This window comes from Suricata suricatta, chromosome 1 (assembly GCF_006229205.1).
Source record: "Suricata suricatta isolate VVHF042 chromosome 1, meerkat_22Aug2017_6uvM2_HiC, whole genome shotgun sequence".
NCBI lineage: Eukaryota > Metazoa > Chordata > Mammalia > Carnivora > Herpestidae > Suricata > Suricata suricatta.
In genome coordinates, this window is record NC_043700.1 from 14,610,195 (window position 1) to 14,618,415 (window position 8,221).

The following is an 8,221-nucleotide window of genomic DNA, read 5'->3' on the forward strand; positions in this document are numbered from 1 at the left end:
GAGGTCCATCCACTTTGCTACAAATGGCCATCTTTCATTCTTTCTCATTGCCATGTAATTCTCCATTGCATATATACACCACATCTTCTTGATCCATTCATCAGATGATGGACATTTAGGCTCTTTCCATGATTTGGCTATTGTTGACATTGCTGCTATGAACATTGGGGTACATGTGCTCCTATGCATCGGCTCTTCTGTATCCCTTGGGTAAATCCCTAGCAGTGCTATTGCTGGGTCATAGGAGAGTTCTACTGATAGTTTTTTGAGGAACCTCCACACTGTTTTCCAGAGCGGCTGTATCAGTTTACATTCCCACCAACAGTGTAGGAGGGTGCCCGTTTCTCCACATCTATAGTCTCTTGATTTGTTCATTTTAGCCACTCTGACTGGCGTGAGGTGGTATCTCAGTGTGGTTTTGGTTTGTATTTCCCTGATGATGAGTGACACCGAGCATCATTTCATGTGCCTGTTGGCCATCTGGATGTCCTCTTTGGAGAAGTGTCTGTTCAGATCTTCTGCCCATTTCTTCACTGGCTTATTCATTTTACTAATTAAATTTAAATAATTTATTGGCAGATTCTTTTGGATAGTCCATGTACATCACCAAATTGTGAGTAGGAGCAGTTCTTCTTCTTGTGTTCATATTCTTATACTTGTTTGTTTTTTTAATCTTGCTTATCAAATTGCTTATCAAATTCTTGTCTCATTCTCAAATCCAGAGGTAAAACTTTTAACATTCAATCATATTTGTGTAAGATTATTTATAAGTGCATTTTATTAGATTCAAGCAATTTTATTTATATTTGCTGAAATTTCTGTTCATGAATATATATTGGATTTTGGCAAGTTCTTTTTCAGCATTTACCCGGATGTTTTCCCCTTTATTCTGTTAATGTGATAAATTTCATTTTTTTCCCCAAATGTTAAACCATTCTCTTTTTTTTGTTCCAAATGTGATGGATTTATTTTACTTTACTCTTCTGCAAAACCAAAATTCCATTACTGCACAGAGACCATTATATTTGAAAAGGTCTTGAACCATGTGGCACAAGCAAGACATTGGGTCATTTCCTTTGTAACCCAACACTACATTGTCACTGAGGCACGCATGTGGAAATAACACTGTGGCACTGAAATGTAGCTCAGATGTGACAATTCCAGGCATGCCTTCAAGCACCAACCTTAGGATGGACTTATGGTCTCCAGTCTTCAGTGTGGGGAAGATTACCATTCTGGGGAAGAATAAAAAGTTCACACTTCTGATATTTCACAGAATTTTAAGGCCCAGACACAGTGTATCCATTTTTCTTCATTCCAGGGACAAAACGGATGCTTTACTCAAAACCATGTGAAGCTTCATAGTTTAAACCCCACCTCAAACTTGTGATCTCCTGCACTGATGTTCTTTCCATCAATTAGAGCGGATAAGGTCAGTTTCATTGCTGGTTGAAGGGTTGGAGTATAACCCACTCCAATCAGACTGGAATTACTCACTTTGGCAGATAGAGAAGTCCTATAAGCCAGTGTGTATTTAGCAGCACATCAAAACAGTTGCTGGTGACAGCTACACATCCCAGGTTCACTGGCATTTCAATCTTCTCATTTTAAGCCCCTGGGAGGCAGAACCTCCAAATTCAGTGCCATCGCTTACATGAAAGAGCAGTGGGAGGTGTGCAGCCTTGTAGCCCAGGGTGAAATTATTCGGTGACAGTTTGGATTTGGCTGTGTCAAAACTCATCTGAGAGCCAGCAGGGCAACCTTCAAAGGCTAACACAGCCCAGTCATAGATGGTTGGTCCAGAAAAATCTATATCAGCATCACTGTCAAGATAGAAATAATCTTATTTATAGGGGACTTCAATTTCCTGCTCTTCTTTCCAGCGTTCAGTATACTCATGGCATTGAGAGTCAGTTTCAACCCTTGAGCCAACTTATTCTACAAAGAAGTTTCTGTCCCAAGAGTACCATCTATATCCCATTTTTGGTTGAAAGTCCCCAGTTACAGATCTTCTATTGGTCTCTAGGTTGTCTGATGCTTTTCCTGTATTGGAGTAAGCACAAACAGAAGTAGAAAATTCCACTTGCTACAGGATTTGGTTCTCAGATCTACTGACTATACCAAGCCCAAATCCTCTGTCGAAGACAGCCTTGGCACCCATTCCCAGGTCATGGGAAGTCAGCATGTTACATGTCTCTCCAGCCAGAGGGCCTGTCCCCATTCGGCCAGGGAAACCCAAATGTTAAACCATTTTTGCATCCTCAGAATAGCCCAGTTCAGTCACAGTGTATTCACCAGATATTGCTGGGTTTGTTTGGCTAATCGTTGACTTATTTATTTTTTACATTTATGTAAAACATCATGTTATATTAGCCTATAATTTTCCTTTTTTTTATAATGTTCTTATCAGGTTTTGGTATCAAAGTAAGTGTCCTCAGAAGACAAAATGGAAAGTGTCTCACTTTTTCTATTCTCTGGAAAAGTTCATGTACAGCTGTGAAATTAGGTGATTAACTAGTTGTTACTTAACCTTCTAATTTCTATATAAGTCTAATTACATGAAATAGAAGTTGGTGTTTTGATTTTTTTACTTTGTTTTTCTGTTTGGAGTGTCCTTGTAACTACTGTATTGTAAATGATGGAAAATAATTGCATATGTTAAAAAAATAAATTGTGTTATATTAAATATTTGTAGGATCTATAAGTGTCCCCTCTTTCATTCTTGATGTGGGTTATTTTTACCTTTTATTTTCCCTTTGATCTCACCAGGGAATTAGGACTTTATTAGTCTTTTCAAAGAGCCAATTTCCTGTTTCGTTGAGCCTCTCTATTTTATATTTATTTTATACTCCATTTAGTTCTCCTCTTACTATGTTTTCCTCTCTTCCACTTTGAATTAGATATCTTTCCAACTTTTTGAGATAGATACTTCGATTACTGATTTTTCAGCCTTTTCTTTTTTTCTATTATATGTGTTGTAAGGGTATAAATTTTCCTCTAAGTATGGCATTAGCTGCAACCAACATGCTTTGCAAAATTTTCAATATCATTCCAGTAAAAATATCTTCTAATTTCCATTGTTCTTTCTTTTTTTTTTTAATGTTTGTTTATTTTTGAGAGAGAGAAACACAGTGCCAGTGGGGAAGGGGCAGGGAGAGAGGGAGACACAGAATCCAAAGCAGGCTCCAGGCTCTGAGCTGTCAGCACAGAGCCCGACACAGGGCTTGAACTCATAAACCGGGAGATCATGACCTGAGCAGAGGTCGGACGCTTAATCAACTGAGCCACCGAGGCTCTGCTCCATTATTATTTCTTCATTGACTTATGAGTTATTTAAAGGATAATTCTTAATTTCCATACCTGGAGAAATCTTCAAATGATCTTTTTATAATTTATTTCTAATGTAATTCCACTCCTGCCAGACAGTAAACTATATAATCTTAGTCCTTTGGTATTTGTTAAGATCTGATTTAAATCTAGCATGTGGTAATTTTTATAAATACTCCGAGTATAATTTTAAAAATGAAATCTACAGTGTTAGGTGAAATTTTTTTTTTTAATGTTTATTTATTTTTGAGAGAGAGAGAGACAGAATAAGTGAGGAACAGGCAGAGACAGGGAGACACAGAATCAGAAGCAGGCTCCAGGCTCTGAGCTGTCAGCACAGAGCCCAACGCGGGGCTCGAACCGTGAGATCCCACGAACCGTGAGATCGTGACCTGAGCCAAAGTCGGATGCTTAACTGACTGAGCCACCCAGGCGTCCCTGAAATATTCTTTATATATCAATTAGGCCAGATTTGTTAATTATAAAGTTCAAAACTACATTTTTTTGTCTCCTTCATGAGAAGGGCATGTGAAAATTGCACACTATGCTTGGAGATTTATCTATATCTTCCTGTAGTTATCTTGATTTTTGCCTTACACATTTTGAGGCTATTTTATTAAGTGTATACAGTTTTAGAGTCACTATATATTTCTGGTAAGCTAAACTACTTTGTCTTATAAAATAGTCTGTATCTACCAATTATTTCTTCCTTAAAGTTCACTTTGTCAGACATTAATAACCCTGGCTTTTTTTTAGGTAGTATTTGCATGATACACCGCTTTTGGATTCCCCTACGTTCAGTATTTCTGTGTCCTCATCTTCGGGATGTGTTTCTTATAAGCAGCGTATAGTTGTTTTCTTACTCCAGATCCACCATCCTACCATTTGCTTTCTAATGTCCCACATACTCTATGTTTCTTTTCTTACTTTCAAATTGATTGTTTCTGTTATTCCAATTTCCCATTTACTTTGGTATTCATACATTATTTTATTCTTCTTTTAGTGGTGACCCTCGATATTATTACACACATCCTTTAAAAAAATCAACATTAAATAGAAATACTTTTATCTCTTCCTAGGCAATATTAGTACTTCATAGCACTCTAACTATATTTGCCTTCTTATCTAACTTAGATGCTATTTTTCCATATGTTTATAAGTTGAATTAACTTTATTAATATGGAATTAGTGCTGCATAAGATATTCCTGTTTTTAGTGTACAGTTTGATGGGTTTTAACAAATGTATACACCTGTGTGATCATCATGATATAGAACATATAGAAAAGTCATCTCATGCTTAGGCAACTATTGATCTCTTTAAGATTGACTGATTGAGGGGCACCTGGGTGGCTAGGTCCGTTAAGCCTCTGACTTCGGCTCAGGTCAGATCTCACGTTCATGGGTTCGAGCCCCGCGTCAGGCTCTGTGCTGACAGCTAGCTCAGAGCCTGGAGCCTGCTTCTGGTTCTGTGTCTCCTTCTCTCTCTGCCCCTCCCCTCTCATGCTCTGTCTCTCCCTGTATCAAAAATAAATAAAACATTAAAAACTTTTTTTAAAAATTTAAGATTGACTGATTGTGATTGATTTCTTTAAGATGATCATAATCCTTAAGACCATCTCATGTTTTGAGATTCATTCATGTTCTCACAGATATCACTAGTTCACTGCTATGTATAGCTGAATGATATGCTATTGTGTTAACAGTCCACTATTTATTTATACATTCATCATTTGATGGATATTGGAATTCCTAGGTCACATATAAGTGTATGCTTAATGTTTTTAAGAAACTACCAAATTGTTTTCAAAGTGGTTTTGCCATGTGTTTTGATTTTTATATATTTAAACCCCGTAGAATTTTATTATTATTATCTCTGTCATCAATATTTATTTATATTTTCCTTCTTGTGTATCTAGTATTTTTCTCTTAATTATTTCATTTCATTATTTTTGCATCTCTGAGCTGCTATCTAAAAATCATTTTCCTTATTTTCACTAGTGTAGGTCTGCTGCTAATGAATTCTATTTTTGTCTGTCCAAAAATGTACTTATTTCACTTGTATTTTTGAAGGATATTTTGGATGTTATTGAAATATAGATTGTGATTATTTTCTTTCAGTATTTTGAAGACACCATTCCATTGTCTCCTAGCTTTTATTATTTCTGTTGGAAAGTAAACTGTGACTCTTACGGTTTCTGCTTTGAAGGTAATGTTGCTTCTTTTATTAGCTATTCATTTTTAGCAGTTTTACCATAGTATGCTTAGGTGTGTTCTTATAATTATCCTCTTCGTTCAATAGTACTTCTTGAATCTGTAGTTTGATAGCATCCATCCATTTTGGAAAAGTCTCAATTGTTATCTTGGCAAATAACAATACTGTCCAATTCTCTTCTTTCTGCTCCTTCTGCACATCAATTATACATATCATAAAACTGTTCACTGTATCTTTTATGTTTCTTAGTCCCTTTTCTGCATTTATTACCTTTTTGTTTCCCTGTGCTTTTGTTTTGATATTTATTATTGATCTTTCATTTCCCTAATTCTCTCTCTAGCTATTAAACTCATTACAAATTTTTCTGTACCCGAAGTTTCATTTTAAATGAAATTTCCAGTGTTCAGCAAAAATTTTCAATTATGTGTTTCACTTCTATAAACACATTAGGTAGAGTTATTTTAAAATCTGTGTCTGATTGTCCGTTTACTTGTAAGACTTTTTTTTGTGTTATGTTTCCTCCCTTGGTTATCTATCACATTAACTTGTATCTTTATAGTCTTGATTATTTCAAAATGAATATTGGATATAGTAGATGAAAATTTGTCAAGAAACATTGAAGTTTAAGATGATAGTATCTTTCAGTAGAGAGGATTTATGTTTTTTCTTCTTGGTAATAACTAAGAGTTCTAGCCATCCGAAATAACCTGAGTCTAACCAGGGACTGGGATTGTTTGAAGCTGCTTTAGTCCCTTTGAGATTAGATTATTTATAGTTCATTTATTGAGATTAGACTATTTACAGTTCACACTTAGTCCTAGGGCACAGCCATGTAGTTTATCCAAAGCTTAGAGGGTTACTTGGATCCTTGTCACCCTCTGTTAAACTCCTCAGCCTCTCATCTGCCTCTTCTGGAAGCGCCAGAGTCCTGAATGCAATGCCCCTCTTCCTGTTTTTCCTTCTTTTCTAAGATCTTGGCTCCCTGATTCTTCAATGACTTCTTAATTCCCTGCTCCTCTAGCTCTTAGCAACAGGATTAATCTGAATTACTTAGATGACCACAATCAGAAGGGGGACTCCCAGAACAAAAATGTTTAGGAATAAATGAAAGGAATGAGACTGAAGAAAAAGGCTACCAAATAAAGTATTAGAAATCATATGCATGAACATAACTACAAAGAACATAAACAATACAAGTGAAATAGAGCTATAACCTCTTAGTAGTCTTCAATATCTCTGCTATCTTCTGTATGTTTTATCTCCTGTATATATTCTACCTTCTGACTAATCACCTCCCTACTTTTGTACATTTGCCCGGGAAATGTAACAAAATTTGTTATATAAACCTCAACTGTCAAGTTATTAGTGAGAACATACAAGAAATTGAAAGAGGGAAAGTAAATGACATATACTACAGTTACTTGGGTAACAAAATAAGAATATAAGATGCAACTGGTCAATTATTAGGGACAAAACAATTGCCATTCAAAAAATGAACTGATCAAGAGATGTGAGAATAGTAAAGATATAAAATATAAAAATTAGGATAACTCTATGGTTGCTGTGAGGGTGGGGGGGAAATGCCAAACTAAGACCAAAACAGTATTACTAAAACAAAAGAGCAGTAGCATTTTGAAAATAAATAAATAAATCTTCAAAGAAGCTTTATCACCAACAAAAATAGTAGAAAATGAAGTGGCAGTAAAATAGAAATTAAGGAAATAAAAGTTCTTAAACTAAAACCTCCTTTAAATATATTATTTTCTGCTCTGATAATTACAGTGAATATCACATATTTCAAGAATTTTTGTTACTTTAGGACTTAATCATCAGTTTTTTAGGATTGTCACTTTGAACACAGCATGTATTGAACAGATGGAAAATGTCAAATGTGTATGGGAATAGGATCAATCTACACAGCCCAAGTATCTTGAACAATATTGTTTGGAATAAATTCCTGGTATAACTTTTTTCCTTGCATTGGCTTCTTTTTCTTTTTCTTTTTTAATTTTTTTAAATGTTTATTCATTTTTGAGAGAGAGAGAGAGAGTGCAAGTGGAGGAGGGGCAGAGAGAAACAAAGAATCTGAAGCAGGCTCCAGGCTCTGAGCTGTCCGATGCGGGGCTTGAACTCACGAGCAGTGAGATCATGACCTGAGCCGAAGTCAGATGGTTACCCGACTGAGCCACCCAGGTGCCCTGGCTTCTTTTTCTTAAAAATCTGCTTACAAAAGAATTCCAGGGAACTGGTTAATCAATGACTTGAAAGAAAAGTACAATTTCCAAAGTTGTAGCAATTTAGTGTCAGTGTACCAAGTCAAAGATGCATTTGTAAGTGAGGGAGAGGAAAGGAAACAGAATTAGTGAGGATGAAGTATGAGAAGCAGTTAAACATTTTAGCTTGAGGTCATTTCTTGTTATTATTATCAAGAAAGTGTACTGAATGATGTTGAGAGCCAAACTAGCCATCCCAGGCAAGGACCTGAGAGCTTCATGGTTCACTTACTTGAGAATGAAAGAGGGCACCAAGCACAGTACTCCAGGTGCTCTAGCCTGGTACCTTCTGGAAGTCAGCATGGAACATATGATGCTAGATAGACATGAGAACTTTGAGCTCTTTTAGTCTTGGTTTTATAATTGACGAACAGCTTGGGAATATGAAGAGTATATCAGACAACATAC

The 8,221-nt window shown here is 35.9% G+C and overlaps 1 pseudogene; it reads right to left on the minus strand.

The window, feature by feature from the left end:
• Window positions 1-1,359: 1,359 nt before the first annotated feature.
• Window positions 1,360-2,221, minus strand: LOC115300377 (annotated as a pseudogene).
• Window positions 2,222-8,221: the final 6,000 nt, after the last annotated feature.